The sequence below is a fragment of the Simochromis diagramma genome, unplaced genomic scaffold (assembly GCF_900408965.1).
Source record: "Simochromis diagramma unplaced genomic scaffold, fSimDia1.1 OVJJ01000186.1, whole genome shotgun sequence".
Classification (NCBI taxonomy): domain Eukaryota; kingdom Metazoa; phylum Chordata; class Actinopteri; order Cichliformes; family Cichlidae; genus Simochromis; species Simochromis diagramma.
In genome coordinates, this window is record NW_024387464.1 from 586,776 (window position 1) to 614,504 (window position 27,729).

General features: G+C 41.1%; 1 pseudogene; it reads right to left on the reverse strand.

Moving 5' to 3' along the window:
• Positions 1 to 3,967: 3,967 nt before the first annotated feature.
• On the reverse strand, positions 3,968 to 27,729 carry LOC120723209 (annotated as a pseudogene).

Here is a 27,729-nt window from a genome sequence, read left to right on the forward strand (position 1 = left end):
ACATCTTCAACCGGTTTTTCACTCGCTAACGAGGGAAGCTTTGGGTCAGAACCAGCTCTTGGAGCTCACGCTCCTCACCTGACTCCAAACCCAAATCCTTGAAAGAGCAGCTTCCTCGTAGCCTTTGTATTGACAAACACTTGAAACACACATCACAGAAAAAGCACCGGTGGGGAAAAAAAGGAGGGGTGGTTCCTGGAGGGGATGGTTGAGGAAACGTTCAGGGGCATGGAGAGTTCAGTGGGTAATGCAGCAGATTTCTGATGAGTCACTGCTGTATAGAGAGACAGAATGATCGCGGCAGTTAGTTTTTCACAGACAAGAGTTGAATTCATGGTTTGAATTCTGTTTAAATGTTTCAGTATCAATAATATGACAACGATCTTGATGACCATTTTCTCGGTAAAGAGCCATTTCTTTTTTCAATAGCGGATTTATTTTGCTTTCTCATGTTAACCTTATTACAGGCACAATAAAATAAAAACCTTTTATCTGATTATCTGACTAGTAACGGATTGCATTTCTATAGCGCCTGGTGGAGGCAAGCTACACCAGTGCTGGTAATGAAAAGAAGGACTTTTTTTTTTTTTTTTGCCTGTCCCGTTTGGCTCTTTTGCCATCAGAATTATTGTCTAAAGGCAAAGAAAGATGCCCAACGGATTTACTTTACCAAATTGACATGAAAAGAAGGACTTTCTATTGCTTGTAACCTACAGGCCGCCCACTCATCTCCTTGTATGTGTAATAAATAACTCTTAGTGAAAAAAAGCCCCGTGCCCATATTCAGAACTCTGTCCTACTTAAACAATTAAACCTATTTCACTCTCGGATGAGGTATTTTGGTTTTGTGAGGTAGTTTTTCTTCATTTTTTTTTTTTTTTTTTATAAATGGTAAATGGCCTGTATTTGTATAGCGCTTTACTAGTCCCTAAGGACCCCAAAGCGCTTTACACAACCAGTCATCCACCCATTCACACACTGGTGACGGCAAGCTACATTGAGGCCACAGCCACCCTTACTTTTAGAAGTAATTTTACAACAGGTTCTCATTAGCAGACAATGCTCAATAGACAGAAAATGGCCTTGTTTTACGCACACCGCGGGTCAATAAGATCGGTTCATCCCGGTCAATTGCCTCCGAGAGCTCAGGATGCTTGGATTTCCTCCGTCGGGTACCATAAGCATTTAAAAATAAATAAATAAATTTTTTAAAAAATTAAAAAAAACAAAGAAAAAAGAGAGAGAGAGAGAGAGAGAGAGAGAGAGAGAGAGAGAGAGAGAGAGAGAGAGAGAGAGAGAGAAATCGGTGTTATGTCCCCCTCGAAGGGGTCTAGGCATGCGAGTGAGGGGACCAGTAACAAATGGGTCCAGAACAGAAAGAAAGGAGAACAGACAGGATTTTTTAGTAAATAAAAAAGTCTTTATTATAGATAATAAACTTAACATGAAGAGCCGGCAACGCCGTTTTATCAATAACACTTGGAAAAAGGAAAAAGGTTGCAACAACACAGAACACAACAACCAAACAAAAAACTCCACACCAAGAGGAGGCACTTCCAGGGGCCCACAAGCTCACCCTGCCGCTAGCAGCAGCTAGCTTTACTGCTTACGAGGCCCACAAGCCCACACTACTCACGTGAAGCAGCTACTCTCCCCACTGCTCCTACAACTCCACACCATAGGCAGGACAATCACACACCTAACACTCAAAGCGGAGACACCAGAGAAAGCCACTCTCCCACATCCAGCCCATCCCCAGCTTATATAACCTCAGAGAGGTGACTGCTGACTGGGCCCAGGCGGTAAATGAGTCCAATGAGCAGCAGCTGTGTCCTGGGGAGAGAGAAGAGCAAGAGAGAGACAGAGGGTGGAGCAAGAGAGGAGGAGGAGGAGAAAAACACCACGCCCACACAAGGGCAGTTTCAGGAGGCCCAGCTAGGGCCGTAACAATCGATCAAACTTTTCTACAACACGTTATACCACTCCAGGTCGGGAGAGGCTATATAGCATGGACCGGTCGGAAGACTACGCTGGATGGAAGCATGACCGGAAGCGTGGCAGGGACTTTCCCTTTGACCTTCATCCTGCTCCATGATCAACCCTTAAATGTTTCCTCAATATTGCTGTAATGTAACGACGAAGTTAGTTTTTTAAGATCAGACAGGGGTCTGGTCCCAAAACATTCCTTACTCACCGAATTAGCATCTGTGGCACAAATAAGCTTCAGGGACTGACTTGTTTTTTAGAGCCGACCTTTTAGAGGCCTTTGACAATTGGATGTTGGCTTAATTTTTACCCAAAGAGAAATTTGACCCTCACAAACTAATATCAGATAAACAAAACAATGATACTGTTTAGGTGTGGTAACCACTTACCTCAACTTTGATGGGGTTTTTTCTTAGCCATTTATTCTGAAAAGAATAAATGCGGTTGTCCGTTTTTCGCATCTCCGACTGTAATAATATCGCTTAGAGAGGGGTTATTTGTTTGCTTTATGGGCGACGGGCGTCTGACTCCTTCTTGCTAATGAGAAAACCCGCTTCCCTGTTGTAAAAGCAACTCTAAAAAAAGAAAACTCTTTCCCACGGGGGTGGGGGGGAATTGCTTTAATAAAGTTATTTGAGTTCTGAATATGTGCGCGGTGCTTTTTTTCACTAAGGGTTATTTTACACGTACAAGGAGATGAGGCCTGTATGAAATTCTAGGTTACAAGCATTAAGAAATACTAATATTGATTAGAGGGGTTGTTGACTCCTTCTTGATGTGTGCAAAAAAGGCCGTTTTCTTTTAGGGTTTCTGTGTTTTTCTGTCTATTGAGCTTTTTCTGCTACGAGAAAACCTGTTGTAAAAGTAGCTCAAAAAATGAAGAAAAAACTCTTTACTTTGGTCTGAGGAGTGGCTGCACAAAACCAAAATACCTCATCAGGGTGTTTTAATTGTTTAAGTAGGACCGAGTTCTGAATATGTGCGCGGTGCTTTTTTTCCACTAAGGTTTTTTTTTACACGTACAAGGAGTTGAGGCCTTTATGAAATTCTTTGCTAGGTTACAAGCAATAGAAAGTCCTTCTTTTCATTACCAGCACTGTTGTAGCTTGCCTCCACCAGGCGCTATATAAATGCAATCCATTACTAGTCAGATAATCTTAAAGGTTTTTATTTTATTGCGTCTGTAATAAGAAAGTAAAAATACATCTAAAGCCGCTACTGTAAAAAGAAATAGCGTCAGTCTTTACCAAGAAAAAGGTTATCAAGATCTTTGTCATAATATTGATGCTATTAGTGGAACATTTAAATAGAATTCAAACTATGAGTTCAACTCTTTTCTGTGAAAAACTAACTGCTGCGATCATTCTGTCTCCCTATAAAACATGATCTCCACTGACTCATCAGAAATCTGCTGTGTTACCCCCCTGAACTTTCCATGCCCCTGGAATGACCCTCCACTGATCAGAATTATCCCTCAACCATCCTCCCTCCACCGACCCCTCCCTCTCTGGACAAAACATCAATTTTTTTCCCCGCTGGATGCGATTAGTCACACATCTGGAATCGATTAGACACTTCCGGAGTACTTCCGGTAAGGTCAAAAGGTCGAGGTCAATCAAACTCGCATTCTTGAGTGACACAAACCATAGTGTTATTTTTTTGATATTCATAGATTTTATCAGGCTCATCTAACTTATATTTATAGTGATATTTACTAAGCCTCTGAATTACTTTTTAGAGTGTATGGAACTTGGCCTTCAATTTGAAGATGGTACTGGGGCTCACTCAAAATATTGCTGTAGCTTAGTTATGCGGAAAACTAGTTTGAGGCTGCACTAAAGCTCTATCCAGATCAGTCAAATGTGGCATGCTTGGCGCAGACACCAGCAGACCGTTCCAGCTATAAAAATGCTTTCCCACACTATAAGATTTTTTACCAAGAAGAACTGTTACAACAAAGGGATAATCAACCAAACACAAATTTCCTTACTTGTTTAATGTTTGTTTTAACTTTACAGTAAATGTACAACAACAAATATGAGCTTTGTTATTCTGTTTGGGATTCATTTCCATCAGTCCCCGGTTCCAGATCGGTCTCTGCATTTTCATTCATCATCTATGGATATTTCCTCTTGAAAAACCCAGCCTAGGAGTGCAAGGGGAAAAAATGAAAGTACAGAGATCATTCATTAGACTTACATTCAAAATTAAAGCAAATAACTACATGAGTAAATATAAACTCTTGAACTTTGTTTAAAAAATTAGACATATTCTCTAAAAAACTTTCACAGCTGTGTGATGAGTTGAAAAAGTGTAAAAAGAGTCTTTCACCTTATACAGGCCAGCAGTGAGTAAAGCCAGAAAAGCCAACCCTCCCAGGGATCCTCCTATAATCTCTTTGGTGAAATTTGTCTGAGGATACACTTCTACCTCGACTATAATCTGAGAGATAAGGTAACAGAATGTGAATGATATTCAAGCTCTTGTGTAACTCAAACGAGAGAAAGTAATGCTAAATCACCTTGCGAACAGGAGGATTGTTGTTAGACACTGTTGAAAAGTAGATGTATTGGCTTTGGTCATAATCCACAGTGGCTGTACTGGTCAAGAGGAATTTGGCAGATTGAAGTCCAATCTTAGAAAAAATGAAATGAGTTAAGCCTAAATTAGGTATTATTTGATTTAACTGTAAAATTGTTATATCTGAAGATTTAATGAAGGTACTCATACATACTCAGGAAAAGTATTAATGAAACAATTTTAAAAAACTATTCTTTAATTACCTGCTCTATCCATCCTGAACTGAGATTGCCAGAGATTTCGTATGTCCTACTCTGCAGTCTTCCCATGAAGGTGTTGCACTTGAACACTCTGCACATGGCTACAGAGCAGTCCTGTGGGTGATTTAAAGAAGACTGAATGAAACAAATCTTGTATTCAGTACAATGTTGTGTTTTGAATCAGTACCATGGTTCAGTTTTAACAGGTAGGTAGCAAAAGTACAGACGGATACTTACCACCACTTTATCCTTTTGTATCTGTGGAACAAAATCTTTGACACTTGGTTCTTCATCATTTTCTGTCTGACAGTCTACAATCTGAAATACATTTAAAATAATGTCAGGGTGATTGGTCCTATTTTTACCTCATTCACCCATCACACAGCTAAATCTGACCCATTTTTAGATCTTCTGACACATATATTACCTGTAGGCTGCTCAATACCCAAATCTCTTTTTCACCAAGCTTCACTGGAACCTTGATCACCACAGTGAAATTAAACGCTCTGATATCATTTGTAACCTAAAACATGGGGAGTAAAGAAAAAGCAGTCAAACGCTATTATGGTTAAGTCTAATTCACACAATAATATTTATTATATTTTATTACATTTTACCTTGATTAATTGTTGGACTGGTATCTGCAAATTATTCATCCCAAAAGTGAAATTGCTGTAACTGAAGGAGCTAAACAGATACATTTTAAACATTAAATACCTACTGTGTAAAACAAAATTTGTTACTTTGAAAATAATTTATTTTATAAAGAACAGAACAACACATACTTTTCAAATGTCATGAAAATGCTGTATTTCACATCAATCCATTTCTTTTTGTAGATTTCACTGGTTGTAGCGTTCTCCTGATTTCCACTGAAAGAAAGAAGTGAAATGATTTGTACTGTGTCTGTGGGGTTATTGCTTAAATGAGAAGGACCTGTGCTAAATGAACAGTACCTGGTGGCATTAGCAGTGATAAAGATCTTCCTCTCTAGTTGAGTGTTTGTTTCGATGCCATATGAGACAATGAAGAAAGCCTTGATTGAATTGAAGAAGAGAGATCAGAGTGATTGCTGTGTAGAAGTTAACAGACAAAATCATACCACAATAACAAACCTCAGTTTTGCTCTTGAAAATTGGCTTGTCAATAGTACAGTCTGTCCTTCCACGGGATAAACCATCTTCACTGTCCAAAGAGTTGCACTCAATTCTTCCCTTTATTAGAAAATAAAATGACTGCCGGATGCATTGGGTGAGCAGCAGATCAATGATGAACTTGATCCTGATGCCTTACCTGCTGAATGGTGAACTTCCTGTAAGAGAGTCCAGCTGGGTACGTGAGAATAACACGACTGTTGTAGGAGTTTTCTCCTCTGTTCTCCACTGTGACTGTGACATTCAAAAGCTCATCAATGCCCACTTTAACCTCTGAGGATCTAACAAGAACAAAGGAAGAAGAAAACAAGACTGCACTGTGATGCTGAACTTGTAGGAGGCTAAATATAGTATAGCTTTGTGTTGAATTCTAACATATTAATAATGGCTGTGTGGAAGCTCGCTATATCATTTTAATTTGCTGTCATTTCCTGGTGATCATAAAACACAAAAAATAACTGATGATGCATTATGAAAAAAGCTGTTACCATCCATTGATTTTCGGACACTTATCCAGGTTTGGATCATGGAGGCCTCTCTGTCTAGAAATGCCCTGGGTTCTTTCTCTCAGCCAGCTCCTTTAGCTCATCCAGTGGGAAATCAAAGCATTCCCAGGCCAATAAGAGATCTTGAGTAATCTAGTAATCAGAATGGATGTCTCTAGGTGTCCTAGTCAGATGCTGACCCACCTCAACTGTTTCCTGGTGATGGGTGGGAAATAGGTTTTTTTGCTACAACAGACCAGTATAGCATCCAGCATAGTTGGAGCATACCCTTGAGCATTAGTTGGTTAGTCCCCAGGAGAGGCATCTTCAACTACCTCATACAGGGACTTCATGGAAGCTGGGTACACTGACAATCAAGACATGTTTTCAAACCCAATGGCGTAGGAAAGCAACCCTCTCATCTAGCTGGGAAAACAAAACCACGGTCATACAAGTATACCCAGCCTTGCTCGTTGCCTTTCACTGATTTCATGTTTCTTAATTACTGTCAATAAACCAACATCTCAATGATTTGAGCTATGTTTCTGTCTGTCATGGTTTGTGGGAGCATTGTGCTGGATGTTTCTGGATAGCTCTTCGGTTACGCCCTCTGGCAGGGCCACCAGCGTCGCACCTGAATTTCATCAACAGGCAGTCATAGGAGGACTACTTCAGGCAGCATGGTCTGCTGCTCCGTTCAGCCATTCTCAGTGGTCATACCTGGCTGCCCTACACACTGGATAACAGTCTTTGTAACTTCATCCCTCTAGATTCTCTCACAGACGTTTACCCTTCAAGCTCCGCGGTCTGGCTCTGACAGTAAACACGCAGCATCATTGGGCCTGCTTTTCTCTCTCTCCTCTGCTTCCCTACAGTTAAGTAATTGTTTCCTCTTCTGTTTCAGGTTTCCCACGGTCCCAATAATGCCTTTTCTCCACACTCACCTCCATTTTTGCTCCTGTTTCCTCAGGCCTGAGTTTAACTTTCACTTTCAGAGTTTGCTATTGTTTTCTCACAAAAGAAATAAAATGTATATAGTTCACTGCTAAATTTGTGCTGAGTCTGCTTCTGGGTCCAGTATTCATGACAGTGTCTAAGGTTTAGAGAACCTCAATGCCTTCTTGGGGATTGGTATAATTTTGAAATAAATATTTCCTGCCATTGTTGGGTTTGTTTCTTTAATTTTAATATGTGGTGGTGATCTCTCAATCACATACTACCACCATTGTGTGTGTGTGTTGTCATTGTTTGTCTCTTTTATTAGGATAAAATTATGCAGACTAAATATCAAACTGTCCCAAAATATCTATGTGCTTCAACTTCATGATAAGTTTAAGTGTACATGTTATGAAACCTAACAAGTGACTAAAAACACAAGCAAAGCTAAACAAAGTTTTGTAATTCTGCCTCACCTGGTGAAGTTGAAATCCACTTTCAGGTTATCAACACATTTGTTGTCAGTTCCACAGTTGATCTCAAACCCTAACTGTGGAAGAGAGTGTGATGTCAAAAACATTTATATTACACATTATTCACAGAATAAATGTAAACGTTTTACAGATGAATCCAGCAAACAATTTGTGTGTTCTACCCAATGCCGGGTGTAAGATAAAGTAAAAAGTAGCCTTATATTTTTCAGTAATGCAATAATGTGATATGTTACAGTACTGAATTCAGTAATTACACTTCAGTTACAATTATATTGTTACTAGTGTTGCAAAGTTTTCTTTAGTTATCTGCTGGTTGGTTGGATAAAAAGGGAAAAAATATCTAACAAAATAGTGTTTTCTCGTGTGCTCTTGGGCTAAAATTAGCTCATTTCACTTTGTGTGGGGGAGGAGAGAAATAGTTGAGTGATCTACAGTAGAAATATGGACATTACTTTTATTTTTGATTGCACAAGAGGAGAAGACTGCAATGGTAAAATGCAAACTGCATCCAGGACAGAAACAGCAGCTGTTTGCACAGCTAACACTAATTGGATAATTGAAAGCATCTTTGCAGACAGCATGCTAGCAAAAAAACTAGCCAACAGAGGAACGTTAAAGATGAGCATAGCCCAATCAGGTAAGAAAGGAAGTGATTAGCAGTCGAGCTTGAAGCCTCCATTTCTATTCATTAATGTTTCTGAAGGAGAATCACTGTTGCAACCATTTCAAAATATCTTGTGTTTATATGTAAACACTAAAGGAAAGATCATATGTGTTTTCTCATTGGGATAGGGATTGCATTGATGTGTCAGACTGTAGCCTAAGATTTATATTATTAACTTATAATTATGAGACAATGCATTTTGGGTCATTTCATGGAGTAACAAGAAAATAATGTAATGATCAGTGTAATAAACTACTTTAGTAAGTTTGTAGCATATTGGATTACTCTTAAGAAAAATAACAATTAATTTCTAATACACAACTTTTTTAGAGTATTGATCCCAAATATGTAGCTGTGCCTGCTGTTGGTACTGGGAATAAAGTTCCTAATAATATTCTAGTACTAATTTCAACTAGAAATCTCTCCAGAATGTATGGCGTCAGCGCAAAACTGCCCTCAGATATCAGGTTAATAAAGTACCTATAAAGGTTACTTACAGGATGAATGGTTGCTGTTTGAGCCTGCTGGGCAAGGCTTGGTCTGAGATTTGTGTTTGAGGGCAAACCATCAAACTTGAATTTGAGCTCATTGGAAAGTGAATTGAGAGCATCTTCTGGACAGGCCTGCAAGAAGAGATGAGTGCTGAGTTTAGATTCAGTGTTGGATGACTCTTAAAAACAAAATGGAAATCAAAATATATTGTTACACCAAGGTGAACTTTCTCTGATGTTGTTATTTGGTTTTACCTCAACAAGGAACTTCACAGTTGAGCAATTTTTTCTTATTAAGTCCACAGTAAGTGATCCTGACTGCTCTCGTTTCCCACCAACATATGCCCGGTTGCTTGGAGGTTTGCGAGTGGCATCCAGTGTTAAAGTGTAATTAATCCTTGCTTGAGCTGGAATAAATCAGTGTTTGATTTCAATGCTGCAATTTACATACATTTAGAAAACATTAAATTGCTGGGCAGTGGCTTTGTAGTTCAGAAAAAGCAAGAATGATGAACCTGTGTTGACTGTAGACACTCTGCTCATGGTAAAGCAAATTTCAGCTGTGTTCTGCAGTGGTTTTGAGCAGTCTAGATTCTGAGTAGGGATTTGGATTGGGCTGAATGACACCTCAGCTTCAACCATTACTATGGGTCTTGATCTAGAAAGTAGGAAAACACATGTGAACAAGATTTGACTTTTTGTTCTGACCTGAATTAGTAACAAGACTTCCCTCTAATCTTTCCTTTGCCCTAACATTTCATATGAACAACTACAGCTCAAACATTCTGAGACATTTAACACCTAATAGTCCTGAAATCTTTTAAATGATAGATGATGATTTATAGAATAATGAATTATAAATCAGGAATGCTTTTTAATGGAATATCTATGTAGGTGTACATCAACATAGACCTATTGTCTATTGTCTACCTACACATGGTATTGTATGAAAACGTTTTTGATATTGCATGCATTTCCATTTCTGTATGAACAAAGTTACCGCTTCACACATTTACTGCTTTTTTTTTAAATCAGCAGAGCATTTTTCATCATGTGGTAACATTATTTGAAAAAAATGTCTAATCCCTCTGACTCCATAATCTTTTTGCCATGATCCTGTGTTTATGTATTTGGACATTTTGATTCTATCTTATTTAATATTCTACAGTTCAGTTTACGTTCCTGGTTTTGGCTCTTTTAGTTTTGTTTCTGCTTTGTGTAATATTTGTATTTTGTGGTCTTAGTTTTGTCGTCTAGTCTTTAGGTACCTCTTACCATGTTAGTTTATCTCTTGTCCCTGTGTTTTATGTTCCCTCCTGTTACCCTGGTCTGTTGTGTCCCCTTGTCAGGTTGCTCCCAATCCTAATGTCAAGTTCATGCATCTTAGTCTGTTTCTCAGTGTTGTTACTTCCCATTTTATTTTGACAGTCTCTTGTCCTGTATACTTCTCATGTGCTGGTAGTGTGCAAGTAGTTTCAACTGTTCTTCCATCTGTTGCGCATCCCCTCATAATCGCATTTATTTAAGTCCTCAGTCTCCCTCCGATCTTTGTCATGTCATCTCCGTCTGCTGTGTCTGCTCTTTTCTTTTCTTTTGTTCCATGTTCACTCCTAGACGTTAATTCCAAGTTTCTTAGTCCTAGCTTCCAGTTTATCTTTTGTTTGTTTCTAATACTTCTAGACAACAGTTTTACCCTCAATCTGTATTTCTTAAAAAATCATAAATCCCTTATAATGAATGACTCAATCATTTATGATGAATTTATTGATATATAACCTATATGCAGTTCTTATTATGGTGACCTTTCAAATTTGCCTAAGATTTGACAGGTAGTGCATTTGTTAAGATTGCAAATTAACAACAATGGTGGAATTACCACAGATAACTATAATGCATGACTGGACTATCTGGACTGTGACTTACCTCAGTAAAACAACTTTACCCTTTGAACCCACCGCTAAGTCAGGCAGTTCATCACCACTCTGGTCAAAAGACGACTGACTGATTGTCAGGCCAAAGAACTTCAGTCCTGACTGGACCTCAGAGCCAGTTATTCTCTGTGTACATGAAAACATTTTAATTAATTAAGCTGCAGATTGTATATTGATAAATAAGTTTAGTCATCTTTGTGAATTCCTCGATGTTGTGTACCTGTGAGTAAGTAGGACTGATTCTTCCTCCTCCTTCACTGTGGAATATGTAGAGGCTGCCTTCACCATTATTCTCCAAAGGTGCTCCAACTGCCAAATCCATGAATCCATCTGAGTTTAGATCAGGCAGCACAGCAAGAGAAGAGCCGAACCTTCCTTTGACAGCTGCACGTCCTCTTAGTATTAACGGATCATCAAAATTACACTCTACAAACTAAAAGCAGGAGAGTGAATATTGTATGATCATTAGGGAAGTTGACAAATAAACTAATTCATTTAATTGAAGTGGATAAAACTTTGATTTACCAAAACAGTTAATCTGCAAACATAAACTCTTCCCTCTCTATCAGGCTCCGTGTACATTGGGGCTGATATGAAGATTAGATCAGTGATATCATCGTTATTTATGTCCATGGTACACACCTCTGCCCCGAAATATTCACCAGTCTGATACTGTGTAAGAAACACATTACTGATGAAAATAATCGCATAAAGCCAAATGCCAACAATTTGTATTTAAGAAAGTATTTACTACCAGTTAATAATCCCATTCAGTTTTGTCTTGCTGTAAATACATACCTGTGATGCCAACGGCTCAATCTTTTGGTTTTCAAAGCTTTCTCTGTTAACAGCGACCACAGCTCCTCTGTGTTTATATCTTGGAGCACCAACAATTGTCAGGGAACCACTTTGGGTTTTAGCAGTTGCCATGGAGTAACCTAGAATTTAGGTAGGCAAAAAGAGAAATAGATATAAAATCTTATATACGTATTTGTGTCAAAGAATTACAGCAGAGCTGTGTATATACATGATTACATGTGTATGAGTTAGATTGTTAAAGCTGTAATATTCTTACCAAGATAACTGTCAGGCTCCAAAGACACATCCTCATATGTTTTCAGCTTCTCCCCTCCAGTTGTGTATTGCACGTAGCCTCCCTTCCACTGGTTTGCACCAACAATAGACATTTGAATTCCCTACAGTGCAGACAGGAAATACATTTTATATACAATTCATTTTACCTTTAAAATCTGGACTCTCGTTTTTATAAAAAGTGTGTGAATCTCTCTTTCTATGACTAGACTGTCTGGTGAGTTTCAGGTAGTTTTAATTACCTCGGGCACAATAACTGCACTGAATCCCTCTTGAGACATTTCCATTTTCAGAGAGACTCCACCGGTTTGAGATCCTGTAAAAATATAAAATATAAAAAGGTTTATTGATAGACACAACACAACGCATTACACTAGTAATTTAGTGTAATGATATCTGTTTATTATAAAGGTGCCTCAATAGTTATTTTTCATTTCACTAATGCTTCGACCTTTAGCTTCAAGCAATGATACAATAATGCAATGTAACTTTTACAGAAATTTTATCAAAGCTTGCTAAATGTTAAATATATAATTTACCTTCAATGGAAAAAATTTTGTCCTGCAAACTCTGCCGGATTATTTCAAGTGCGTTGAAGTTCTGCACTTGAAACACGTGATTGTCTGAGGGAGACGATGCAATGGTGCGTAGTTCTTTTTTTGCTTCAGTCAGAATAAATGCATTCCCCACCTAGGGTTGTTTAAAACATGTGTTTACATTTAATGCAAAATTATTTATCTGATTTTATTAAAACTTTAATACAGTTTAATACAAAGATTAATACAGTCTATGTTTCCATTATTAACTTAGCTTTTTTATTTATTGAAATTTGAGCATGGTGTGGAGGTAATCACAGACGACACGAGAGCTCTCGATAAATGGTAAATGGCCTGTATTTATATAGCACTTTACTAGTCCCTAAGGACCCCAAAGCGCTTTACATATCCAGTCATCCACCCATTCACACACTGGTGATGGCAAGCTACGTTGTAGCCACAGCCACCCTGGGGCGCACTGACAGAGGCGAGGCTGCCAAACACTGGCGCCACCGGGCCCTCTGACCACCACCAGTAGGCAACGGGTGAAGTGTCTTGCCCAAGGACACAATGACCGAGACTGTCCGAGCCGGGGCTCGAACCGGCAACCTTCCAATTACATGGCGAACTCCCAACTCCTGAGCCACAATCGCCCCAAACGCTGCTTGTTTATTACTCATCACCACAGAACTGAACACTTTCCCTCCAAAACACAGCAACAACACTTCCTGAGAACTGGGTGTGAGTGGAGCCCTCCAGTGGTCCACCACACATGCCCCCCCCCCCGAACACCCAGTAGGGTCATCCCCTAGTCCAGAACAGCTGAACCGGGGAGGTGGAGAGCTGGCGGAGGGGAAACGAGCCTGAGGGCCAGGCTGGCATGGGCGGTCAGGAAAAACTGAAGATAGCTCGGGCCCCGCCAGGTGGGGGGCACTCCCAGAGGAAGAAGCAGGGTTTGTACACACTAGTGGAAGGCGGGCCGCCACGGCGGGGGGCCTGAGCCGGCACCACCTGGTCATCCAGAAGCACATGTGCTGGTTTAAGTCTGTCAATAGAAACAGCCTCCTGCCGACCCCCAAAATCCAAAAGGAAATGCTTCCGGCCCGGTTGAATAACCCGAAAGGGGCCGTCATACAGTGGACGCAGCGGAGGCCTATGAGCGTCATGCCTGACAAAAACAAACTGCGAAGAGTCCAACGACCTCGGAACAAAGGTGTTGGGCACACAATGGTGCACTGGGCCAGGAAGAGAAAACGAGTCTCTTGGGGGACGGAGAGACAGCACAGAGGGAGCAAAGCACGGGGGTGGGCTCTCAGGCAAGAATTCCCCGGGGACCCGGAGGGGCTGACCAAGGACAAGTTCAGCCGGGGAAACCCCAAGGTCTTCTTTAACCGCGCAGCGCAACCCCAGTAAAACCCATGGAAGGCGCTCAACCCAATTGCCATCTGTGAGAGAAGCACGGAACGCGGCCTTAAGCGACCGGTGGAAACGTCCACATCCCGTTGGCCTGCGGGTGGTACGCAGTGGTGCAGTGGACCTTGACCCCCAGGCCGTCAGCCATGACAGACCAAAGCTCGGAAACGAACTGGGGGCCCCTGTCTGAGGTAATGTCGGCGGGGGGACCGAAACGCGAAACCCACGTTGACAAAAATGCCCTGGCCACTGCTGCTGCTGTAGTGGACGCCAGAGGCACTGCCTCAGGCCAGCGGGTTGTGCGGTCCACTACAGTCAAAAGGTGCGTGAAACCTTGTGACTGCGGCAGAGGACCAACCAGATTCACATGCACATGATCAAAACGCCTCCCTGGAATGCGGAAGGATTCGAGGGGCGCCTGTGTGTGCCTATGGATCTTAGCGCGTTGGCATGGGATGCACGCGGCTGCCCAGTCTTTCACCGATTTACGAAGGCCCGGCCAAATGAACCTAGAGCTGACCAGCTTGACCGAGGCCCGGACGCCTGGATGAGAGAGGGCGTGTACGGAGTCGAAAACGCGAACTACAGGGCGTGGACGGCTGGTGGAAACATCGCAAAGCAGGCTAGGCCTGCCGTTCCACACGGGTCTGTCCTCCAGTACAAGGCCCGTTTGCGCAGACCGAAGGGCAAGGACGTCCGGGTCGGCCTGTTGGTCAGCGGCCATAGCCTCAAAGTCTATGCCAACATAAACAGGAGAAACCAGCACGCGGGATAGACAGTCAGCCATGCAGTTGGACTTACCAGCCACGTGCTGAATGTCAGTTGTGAACTCGTAAATGGCTGCCAACTGGCACTGCTGGCGCCCGCTCCACGGATCAGAGACCTTGGACATCGTGAATGTCAAATGTTTATGATCGACGTACGCGGTGAAGCTCCGACCCTCGAGAAATAAACGAAAATGCCGTGTGGCGAGGTGTAGGGCCAGCAACTCCCTGTCAAAAATGCTATATTTGCGCTCACTGTCTCTAAGCGTGCGACTAAAAAAAGCGAGCGGTTGCCAGACACCGGAGACCCGCTGTTCTAACACTGCGCCCACTGCCACGTCCGACGCGTCGGAGGTCAACGCAATCTCCGCCGACGGAAACGGGTGGGCCAGCAGGGCGCGTTTGCCAGCGCGGTCTTGGCCCCAGAAAATGCCTGGATGCGTTCAGGGAGCCAATCAATCGGGTCCTTAGCTGTCTTACCCTTCAAGGCAGCATAGAGAGGCTGCAGCAGGTGCGCAGCTCTGGGGAGAAAGCGGTTGTAGAAATTGACCATCCCCAAGAACTCCTGCAGCGCTTTAACGGACGCAGGACGCGGAAAAGCCGAAACGGCCCAGACCTTGTCTGGCAACGGAACCACACCATCAGCGGAAATGCGGTGGCCCAAGAAATCCAGAACCGGCAAGCCGAACTGGCACTTGGAGGGGTTGACGATCAGGCCGTGTGCCGCCAAGCGCTGAAAAACCTAATGCAGATGGGACGCGTGCTGACTCTCAGAGCAGCTGGCCACCAATATATCGTCAAGGTACACGAAGACGAAAGGCAGCCCGCGCAAAACAGAGTCCATCAACCGCTGAAAAGTCTGGGCGGCGCCTTTCAGGCCGAACGGCATGCGCAAAAATTCAAACAGGCCGAAAGGGGTAATAACGGCAGTTTTGGGGACGTCTTCAGCGCGCACGGGAACCTGGTGATACCCCGCACCAAGTCAATTTTAGAAAAAATCGAGGTGCCGGCGAGGTGGGCGGAAAAATCCTGGATGTGGGGAATGGGGTAACGGTCATTCTCTGTGACATTATTCAAACGGCGAAAATCCCCACACGGCCGCCACCGACCGTCTGACTTGGGCACCATGTGTAGCGGAGAAGCCCAGGCACTATTCGAGCGCTGCACTATGCCGAGGCGCTCCATTGCGGCAAACTCTTCCCGAGCGACGGAGAGTTTCGCGGGGTCGAGGCGGCGCGCTCATGCGAACACCGGGGGACCGTGCTTCGTTGCCGTGTTCGAGAAATTAGGAACAGTCAGTGAAGGGAACTCCAAGAGCAAACGCTGAAAAAAATTCCCTGAAGTCACTAAATTAGCCCGATTCAGGGGCTCGATGGCGCGAGTGAAACAGGGCATTGAAGAAAAAGACAGTGCATCGATTAAGCGTCTGTTAGCGACATCGACCAGCAGTCCGTGGGCACAAAGAAAATCAGCGCCCAAAATAGGTACAGAGCTAGCGGCAACAACAAAGGTCCATTAGAAATCCCGACCATGAAAACAAACAGTCACGAACCTTTCCCCGAACGTTGCGATGGGAGAGCCATTTGCCGCAATAAGCTGCGGTCCGCAGCCCGCTGCTAAACTGTCGGCTCCGGACGGGGGAAGGAGGCTCTTCTGGGAGCCGGAGTCGACCAGGAAACGTCTCCCAGAGCGCGAGTCTTCTATGAAGAGCAGTTTTTCTTTGTCGCCAGCGGTCGCAGCCGCTACAGCGCGCTGGCGGGGTCCATGACCCAGGGTCGGAAAAGCGCAAAGCGGCAGGCAGCGGCGCGCTCCGGCGCCAAAACGCTGATAATAGAAACAGAGGTCCCGTCCGTGGTGTCGCTGTGCTGCAATCTTTGCCGTCAGCGAAGGATCGGGTACGTCGTGGCAGGTCAGCGGGGAAGTGGAAGGCGCCGCCGGCGAGGCTGGAACTAGGTCGTGATCGTGGAAAGTGCGGGTAGCCAGGAGAATACGATCCGCGTCCTCAGCCAGGGAGCGATAATCCTTCGTGCCCAGAAGCGGAGAGTTGGCGAGGCCGGCTCTCACGGCCGCCGGCAGCTGTCGGAGGAAGATGTGAGCGAAGAGGAATCCCCCGTTGTCCAGTCCGAGAAAGGATAGCATGTGCTCCATCAGTTCAAGAGCCATACCGCCACCCAGGCCTGAGAGGGAGAGGAGCTTCTCGGCTCGCTCTGCGTCGGTGAGGGCATAGCGCCGAAGAAGCAGCTCCTTAAGGGCGGCGTACTTCCCTCGGGTGGGGGGGTCCCGGAGGAGAGTCAACGCACGACGGGTGGCTAGCGGGTCGAGAGAAGCCACCACATGGTGATATTTCATGTCGTCAGCCGAGATGCCACGAAGGGCGAACTGAGCCTCCACGTGCACGAACCACGACGGGGGATCGTGAAGCCAAAAGTCCGGCAGCTCGAGCGCCACAGCAAACGTAGCTGCAGCCAGAGGCAGAGGGCTGGCGGCTGCTGATGCATCCAGAGCGGAGTCGGCGCCACCATCGGACTGCAGCATGTTCGAGTCAGGGGTCACCAATGTGGAGGTAAACACAGACGACATGAGAGCTCTCAATAAACACTGCTCGTTTATTACTCATCACCACAGAACTGAACACTTTCCCTCCAAAACACGGCAACAACACTTCCTGAGAACTGGGTGTGAGTGGAGCCCTCCAGTGGTCCACCACAATGGTACTGTAATTAGATACCACTCCTGCATATTCAATGATCAGCTGTAAATGCTGGGAATGTAAATGCAGCTCCTCGTCCAGTTCAATTCAGTTTAATTTTATTTATACAGCGCCAAATCATAACAGCCATCGCCTCAAGGCGCTTTATATTGTAAGGAAGACCCTACAATAATACATACAGAGAAAAAACCAACACTCATATGGCCCCCGATGAGCAAGCACTTTGGGAAGGAAAAACTCCCTTTTAACAGGAAGAAACCTCCGGCAGAACCAGGCTCAAACAGGGACGGCTATCTGCCATGCAGATGCAGAAATGTCTATTAACACATAGTGAGTGAAAAAGGTGACTGAAAAAGAAATAATCAATGCATCATGGGAATCCCCAGCAGCCTACATCTATTGCAGCATAACTAAGGGAGGATTCAGGGTCACCTGATTCAGCCCTAACTTTATGCTTTAGCAAAAAGGAAAGTTTTAAGCCTAATCTTGAAAGTAGGGATAGTGTCTGTCTCTCGAATCCAAACTGAAGAGGGGCCTGAAAACTGAAGGCTCTCCCTCCCATTCTACTTTTAAATTCTCTAGGAACAACAAGTAAGCCTGCAGTGCGAGAGCAAAGTTCTCCAATGGGGTGATATGGTACTATAAGGTCATTAAGATAGGATGGAGCCTGATTATTTAAGACCTTGTTTGTGAGGAGCAGGATTTTGAGTTTAATCCTGGCTATTGTTAACATTAACTATTATTAATGTTAATTTCTCCAATAGAAGAGAAATTAACATTAACAATAGTGTAAAAACAGTGTGATGGTATGGCCCGGGTTTCCATGGTTTCTGTGTAGGTGGCTCATTACTTTGCTCCATATACTGTAGGATCATGTGACTGTAGTCTAATAAATAACCAAAACACATTATTAGTATAAATTTCAACATTATGCAGGTTTAAATAATGGAGGTACTTACCCCAATCACAAATCGAACAATGTTTTGATTCCCTGCTAGCTGTGTTGCATTTTCCAGGTCATACCGGTCATTAGATTGTCCATCAGTAATTACTATCAAGACTTTCTTCACATCTGGTCTGGAACCTCTTTGTGGTGTGAAAACATTGTTTCTGTCAAATTAAAAATAAACAAATCTAATTTCAACATAAAACATGTTTTTACAGTGCACATTTTGATCATAGAGCAAATTGCATGAATGATTATTATTTTGCATGCATCCATCTGTTTTGTGTTATCGCTCATGGATATTTTAGTATTTTGCAAATCTAGTTAATGCAAGTTTTTCTTTTAAAACTCTTGCAACCGTCAATACAGTTTTTAGTGTGGTCAGTCTCAAAAAGAAAATTATCTGCACAGGAAGTCTGTCAAGATGATTTAACTTTAATGCTTCAGTAATATCATTGCAACCCTTACACAACATGTCTGATGGCCTTAGCTGTGTAAGTTGATCCCTCCAGCTGTGTGATTCCATCGATTTCAGTCTTCAGTGATCCAGATGAGGAAAATTTCTTGAAATAAAAATGAACCCGAGGTAACGAGGAAAACTGGGAAACAGAAAACTGAAGAAAGGGAGAAACAATATAAAAAAATATAAAATAGCCCTTTTTTATGGAGATAAATGAAAAGCAGGTGAAACTATTTGTGTCTGTAATACGATATGACTGACAGGTAGTACAGTGTCTTACCTGTGCATCAACTGACAGAAATGCCTGGATTAGATCTTCCACAAACTTCATCATTGTTTGAAAATCAGGGACAGATACGCTGCCTGAACCATCCAACAGAAAAGCAATGTCTACTTGTGTCGGGCACACTATCAAAGAGATGAATTGAAATTGATTATTTTAGGTGAATTTTAACATTTTAGCAAATCGACTATGAATACCCACATATTTAGACAATTAGTCTTTTAAAAGAAGAAAGAAAAGAAGAAATTAAGATTAAGAGATTAAATTAGTTTAAACAAGTCTTAAAAATGCTTATAGAAGCCTAATTTTGTTATTAAACTAATTTAGTTATTAGTAGCCTTGATTTTTGCATTCAGTTCTAATTACTTTAATTTTCTTCCTGTATTACAGTCATAGAAACAATGGTTTGTGCAGGGAGGAGGAAAATAGTGGAGATTTGGACAATACTTTTATTTTATTTTATTTATTTATTTATTTTTTTGACCATGAAGGGACACGAGCATGATGGTAACATGCAAACCCCATCCAGGACATAAACAGCTGCATTAAACTGCTAACACAACATCAGATGTTGGCAAACATCTGTACAGACAGCATGCTAACACAACGCTTTGAATCAACCCAGAATGATGTTAAAGCTGAGTGTTTGTGTTCAAACTTACAACACTAAAAGAAAGACCCTCTGTACTGTATGTTCTTGTTACGGTTGGAATTTGTGTTACTGTGAGCGACAGTAGCCTCATGTTTACGTTGTTCTTATGTAACAGGAATACACCGTAATGTAACACACAGCAACACAAATTATTTTCTCCAGGAAAACCATAATACATTACTTATTTGCATACGGAGCTTTAAAGAAGTCGTAAGTAGCTTTAGAGGGAAGTAAACTTCTCAGTCTCTTTCTGATTTTTCCCCCAAAGATCTTGTGTGTCTGTACTAGTCTTCTTGCGTTTTGTCATGCATTGCATAACCCAAACAACCAGGCTTAGTTTCATTTTTGTAATGAATTTGAAATCAAAGGGTGTTTTTGTATTTGTTTTTCAAATAACACTTTCATTTTACATGCAGATATGGTTATTTCATCCTGAATAATTGAAGAGACCATCTCAAAAAAATTCTGATCATTAGAATTAAATACATTTTTATGCTGTAGATTTAATCTTGGCTAGCTCAAATTTTACCAGCATTTGTTTCAGTGTTGATGGATTCAGGTCAAATCAGTCCAGAAAAGCACTTTGGATAAAACTACAATACAATGAATCCAAACAGACAATCTGAAATAAGGCTTAGAGGGGAAAACTGTAAACAAAAAGGAAAATAATCAACAAATCATACAACTTATACTTATATTCATCCATGAGTAATCACATCTCACACAAACATAATTTTCTATTTACTGTTTCTGATTAACCCTTAATTGCTGGAATATATAAGAGAAGTCTTGAGACAGTTTCAGTTGATTTGAGATTATACAAGCACAAATATAAATGATTGTAAGACTATGTTCAAGTAAAAATGCAAGAGATGTTTATTAAGGAGGCACCGGGACTCTAATTATTAAGGGCACATTTTCACATTTATTGTTACCGTCTGGAGAAGAAGGTACAGGTGGTCCAAATGTATTAGATTGGTCCATGTGAAAGCACACACCACTGTACATGGTGATACTTTTACAGTCCCTTGGAATGGTTGGACCACACACCTGAGAGGAGACAAAGTCAAGTTCCCATAAAGTCCCATAAACATCGGTTCATTCCTTATAAAATCAACCAAAACTGAAAAAAAAAAATCTCACACGATCCAGCAGAATATGTAGATTTTAAAAAATGCTATTAAAAAAATCCATGTTAGAGGCCACCAAAGTATCTGGGGTGTGTAAAAACTTTTAGTGCATACATGTTTTTAAATAACATTTTTGCATTGATTTCTACTTCATTCAATATGCTGAAGTTATTGTAAACCCTGATTCTGTGAAGGACAGGTGGGAGGCACAATGGTTTTTCATGGGATGACCTTCATGCAACAATAACAAGACATTTAAGGATAGAGGATGTTGCTCCTCAGTGCTTTTAACAAAGTTCTCATAGTGTCTGCAGTTCAGTAACTCACCACAGTGTTTTGTGTTGCAGGATCACTTTTCATTGTTAGACCAAGAGACATGTTGACTGCAAAATCTGGTGCTGTATTGAAAGCATTCAATATTTTTTTTAAAATACTAATAAAAGGCAACTGAAAGGAAGAAAACAAGACTTAAATCGATGACTGCAAAGAACCATGACTGAAACACTTCCCCATTTGATATGACAAGTGTTAGACATCGAAACTTCTCTCCACTGTAAACCAGGATGTAAAACAGGCAGCTTTAATATCAATGCAAATAGGATTCAGTTTCACTATTGCTTCATTTTAAAGTTTTAAATAATTACAAAAGAAACATTTTAACAATAACATTATCAATAACATTGACTTCTTTGCTTATTTTACTTCATCAAGTCTCAGTGTTACTTACTAAGATATTTACTTATTGTGATTTGAGTTAAACAAGTTTCTGTGCTAGCGAATTTCTTTGATGTCAACATGGTTACTGTCAGAGTTTCATCACATTTGGTTACCTACCATCAATTTGGATATTTTGGCAGTTTGGGGAAGATGTGGTGCAGCTATATACTTCTCCTCTTCCATTTTGTGAATACTGTTCAAGGGGAGCACTGACGAGCAAACTGAGGAAATAAATTCAGACAATGATGAAGTCTAGAGTGCAAACTGTGGTTAAATAAACCCCATATGTTTCCTGTTAAGAAGTATTATATCCTTGTTTGTTTATTACTGTGGGCCTTAACAGAAATGATTGTTAAACCTGCAGTTATAGATCGACATCCAACATAACAATGTATGTTGTGACTTACTCTGATTGTCTTTGAACCACCTGGTAGCCAAAACCAGCAGCAGAGTTATTCAGGGCCTTCCATGCCACGGGATCAATAGTGAAACAAAGTGCAGCATTTAACACTGAGAATTCAAGAAGAAGGAAGAACAGCAGTAATTTTATTTAAAGTCTCTATAAAAGATGATAACGTGGTTATATTATCTCTAATTCTAATCACATATGAGGAACTCCATACAGTGTATGTGTTACTTTCATTCCACCTCTTGAATCCAGTCACAGCTTTCCATAGTTACCACTAGAGAGCACCAAAGTCAGATACTAGATTTGAACACTGGCAGGTAATCATTCACTTGAAAAACATACTTAAGATTTTATTATGGAATTAGTTTTGTGTCTTTGATTTTTATATCTTACTCCATCTGTCAAAAGCAAAATACTGACACTTAAAACTTTCAAGAAAAGATGCTGTTGCTATGCTACAGTATGAAAAACTATTAATATACTGTATACATTTGCTTATTTTGCAGTACAAAAAATTGAATTGCGTAGAAAATTTTACTGGTGTGCATATTCCTCTTTCCTCCTGAACTGTCTGTCAGATTCATCAATACGTGCCACACCCATTCTATGATCCATGCTATGACTACTGTCCAGTAAAATCGTGTATTGTTGCGATCCTACAGCTGTCCGGTTGTTTATTTTTGCCACACAAATAAAGCCTTCCTTTTATGGACATGCTAAGAGCAGTCAATACATCACATAGTGCTAATGCTTTTTTGTTTCCTGCTTCATGTCACAGTATTCAACAATGACAGTGTCATGATTTCAAAGTTTTGCGAAACCTATTTTGAAATACATTTCGTAACAGTGGTACGCCCTCAAGTTCTGCAAGTTCTGCTTTTCCTTATAGTCACAAGTTTTTATATTTTTAACATTAGTTAAAGAAAAAATGTACTTCTTCACTTGTTTGCTTTTTTTCATATGTGCATTTATATATTTCAGGTGTATTTTTATCTGAATATATACTAGTGTTCAATTAAAAAATAAAATAAAATAAAACAAGCATTAAAATATAAAAATAAAGAATTTAAAAAATAACCACGTATAGCAAAGGTGAGTGCAGGGTCATGAATACGTTGGATGGATGAAGTATGACGTCACAGTGATGTAAAATGTCCTGTTTTTTGTAGCCCTGCACAAGGTAGTAAGGCAGATATGATAAATTTATTATCTATGTATCTTAAATCCAGTTTTACCATTTTCTAATGGTTTATAATCAAGCGTTTAGTTTGTTTCAGTAAAACTATTTATGAAAGACTTTTTCAATCAGTGAATTTCAACAACAAAAAAATTATGCTATTTACAGCTAGAAGCTAACTGAGCTAATCGCACATTTAATTTAGCAGAGGCTAAAATGTAAATACAGTAATGACCATCACTAAAGTATTTCTGGATATTATTTCACTAAATGATTTATAGTCCATGTTAGTTTTGGATACTACAGTTTTTCTTATTAAGAATGTTGCTGTGTTGTATGTATTTCCTTTCTAACCTTCCTTTCATTTCAAAAATCCTTGAAAGAGTAGTTGTCAAACAGCTAACAGATCATCTGCAGAGGAATGGCTTATTTGAAGAGTTTCAGTCAGGTTTCAGAGCTCATCACAGCACAGAAACAGCTTTAGTGAAGGTTACAGATGATCTTCTTATAGCCTCTGACAGTGGACTCATCTCTCAAAACTAGTTCATGCATTTATTACTTCTAGGCTGGACTACTGTAATTCATTATTATCAGGAAGTCCCTAAAAAGCCTTCAGTTAATCCAAAATGCTGCAGCAAGAGTACTGACAGGGACTAGAAAGAGAGCGCATATTTCTCCTGTTTTGGCTTCCCTCCATTGGCTTCCTATTAAATCCAAAATTGGATTCAAAATCCTGCTCCTCACATACAAGGTCTTAAATAATCAGGCCCCATCTTATCTCAATGACCTTGTAGTACCATATCACCCTATTAGAGCACTTCGCTCTCGCTCTGCAGGCCTACTTGTTGTTCCTAGAGTATTTAAAAGTAGAATGGGAGGGAGAGCCTTCAGTTTTCAGGCCCCTCTTCTGTGGAACCAGCTTCCAGTTTGGATTCAGGAGACAGACACTATCTCTACTTTTAAGATTAGGCTTAAAAGTTTCCTCTTTGGTAAAGCATATAGTTAGGGCTGGACCAGGTGACCCTGTATCCTCCCTTAGTTATGCTGCGAAAGACGTAGGCTGCTGGGGATTCCCACGATGCACTGAGTTTTTCCTTTCCAGTCACCTTTCTCACTCACTATGTGTTAATAGACATCTCTGCATCTGCACGGCAGATAGCCGTCCCATATTTGCACACATTTATTATTACTAGAGATGGACCGATCCGATATTACGTATCGGTATCTGTCCGATACTGACCTAAATTACTGGATCGGATATCGGAGAGAAATACAAAATGTAATCCAATCCGAAGTATCACAAAATCACCTCACAAAACGCGCTACTTGGCGTAACCCAGCTCGGCGCATTGGAGCGGTATGTGTCACGTGATAGAGCAGCTGAAGTCTGCCAGACCTGTCCATTTCCTCTTGGCGAAAACTATCCCAGAGAAGTAAAGCAAGTGTGTAAGTTCATCCCTGAATGTTTGCCTAGTATTTCCACGTTAAGCTTAACAACTGATATATTGAGCCACAGCTGGACTGGCCATCGGAGTTCCATATTGAGCTGAAAAGGAAGCGATTTGTCCCGTACATCAGCTAGAATTAAAAAATAGACACAAAGCTGGAGTTATTCTGTCTTTGCTGCGCAGTTGCATCTACTTCTCTCATTCACTCCCCCTCCCTCTCCTGTTATTATTTTATTATTTCAAACGTGAAACTGATCAATGATCAGCTGATCGGCTTTTCTGCCGAAAGTCCCGTCTTTCTTGTTTGTTTATCGCTCACTTTGCCCCAGAAAGAGGAAACCAGCGGCTAAACAACAGCAGCACGTTTAAGTGTGATCAGCTGTTCTTAAGAGTTTATTTAATAATACTTTCTAGTATCAGCTGGTGTTTGCTGGAGACACAGCTGTAAAAGCTGCTGGTCATTATGTTGGTTTGGTTATCTGGTGAGAGGGAAACATGAAGATGAAACCAGGAGATGTCCTTACTGAATCATCGGAGCTGAACAGGTGATGGACAAACAGGTTTACCTTTTAGGTGATATAAATGAGTTAAAGGGAAGTTATGAACTGTTTCTGAGAGACAAATAACACCAGGATCCTTTTCTACATAGATGACGGCTGGTAACTGTGCAGGGGCGGGTCTAGCAAAGTTTTGTCAGGGGCCAGGTTGGGCATTAACAGGGAGAGGGGGGCACAAAGAAATATTTTCGTTTGTGTTTTGTCATTTAAAAACTTTGAATAAATAATTGTCTGAATCTTACAACAAAAGTGGTCATCTGATTAAATGTATAGAAATCCATTACTGTATATAGTAACTAATAAGTCTAATATAGGGAGTGCAGAATTATTAGGCAAATGAGTATTTTGTCCACACCACCCACCACCAATTAAGCATATTAGGTGATGTGCATCTCTGTAATGAGAAGGGGTGTGGTCTAATGACATCAACACCCTATATCAGGTGTGCATAATTATTAGGCAACGTCCTTTCCTTTGGCAAAACGGGTCAAAAGACGGACTTGACAGGCTCAGAAAAGTCAAAAATAGTGAGATATCTTGCAGAGGGATGCAGCAGTCTCAAAATTGCAAAGCTTCTGAAGCGTGATCATCGAACAATCAAGCGTTTCATTCAAAATAGCCAACAGGGTCGCAAGAAGCGTGTGGAAAAACCAAGGCGCAAAATAGCTGCCCATGAACTGAGAAAAGTCAAGCGTGCAGCTGCCAAGATGCCACTTGCCACCAGTTTGGCCATATTTCAGAGCTGCAACATCACTGGAGTGCCCAAAAGCACAAGGTGTGCAATACTCAGAGACATGGCCAAGGTAAGAAAGGCTGAAAGACGACCACCACTGAACAAGACACACAAGCTGAAACGTCAAGACTGGGCCAAGAAATATCTCAAGACTGGGTTTTCTAAGGTTTTATGGACTGATGAAATGAGAGTGAGTCTTGATGGGCCAGATGGATGGGCCCGTGGCTGGATTGGGAAAGGGCAGAGAGCTCCAGTCCGACTCAGACGCCAGCAAGGTGGAGGTGGAGTACTGGTTTGGGCTGGTATCATCAAAGATGAGCTTGTGGGGCCTTTTCGGGTTGAGGATGGAGTCAAGCTCAACTCCCAGTCCTACTGCCAGTTTCTGGAAGACACCTTCTTCAAGCAGTGGTACAGGAAGAAGTCTGCATCCTTCAAGAAAAACATGATTTCCATGCAGGACAGTGCTCCATCACACGCGTCCAAGTACTCCGCAGCATGGCTGGCAAGAAAGGGTATAAAAGAAGAAAAACTAATGACATGGCCTCCTTGTTCACCTGATCTGAACCCCATTGAGAACCTGTGGTCCATCATCAAATGTGAGATTTACAAGGAGGGAAAACAGTACACCTCTCTGAACAGTGTCTGGGAGGCTGTGGTTGCTGCTGCACGCAATGTTGATGGTGAACAGATCAAAACACTGACAGAATCCATGGATGGCAGGCTTTTGAGTGTCCTTGCAAAGAAAGGTGGCTATATTGGTCGCTGATTTGTTTTTGTTTTGTTTTTGAATGTCAGAAATGTATATTTGTGAATGTGGAGATGTTATATTGGTGTCACTGGTAAAAATAAATAATTGAAATGGGTATATATTTGTTTTTTGTTAAGTTGCCTAATAATTATGCACAGTAATAGTCACCTGCACACACAGATATCCCCCTAAAATAGCTAAAACTAAAAACAAACTAAAAACTACTTCCAAAAACATTCAGCTTTGATATTAATGCGTTTTTTTTGGGTTCATTGAGAACATGGTTGTTGTTCAATAATAAAATTATTCCTCAAAAATACAACTTGCCTAATAATTCTGCACTCCCTGTATACACTCTAGTAAGGTGCAGTCTGCAATTCTGTTGAAGAAAGATCTTGAATCTATTTAATTATTGTAGAAAAATAATTGATTTCTGTGCATTTGTTTTACACTTGCATTAAATTAAAGTTTACATCAATTAAGAGGGGGGGGTGGTTCCCTAATATTTTTGTTTGGAGTTGGCAACCCCATTAGTTAGGTGGGTAAGTACTCTTTAAAATACCAGAATAGGGAGGATGGCGTAGGTTTAAATTTATTAGATTGATCAGTGTTGCTGAACTTCAACATGTTTTGGGTGGAGTGTATTTTTTGCATACAGGTAAAACAGAATAGCTTCAGTCTCTTGTTTTTTAAAACTTGAGTATGAGCTTATACAAAATGCAGCAAGATATTTATAAAAAACAGTTTTATTGATTACAAAATACGCTATATTGGATTCACATCGGTATCGGCAGATATCCAAATTCATGATATTGGAATCGGTATCGGACATTAAAAAGTGGTATCGTGCCATCTCTAATTATTACAGAGTGAAAAATCAGAAGGCACAAAACTTGTCTTACCTGATGAGAACAGTGTAGCATGAATTATCCAGTCCATTGTGTTAGTCCCATGAAAAATAATTCAAGCGTTTGTTTGTTTGTTTGTTTTTTTTTTTATGAGTTGAGTGTTCTGCTGAAAGTATCACAACAGT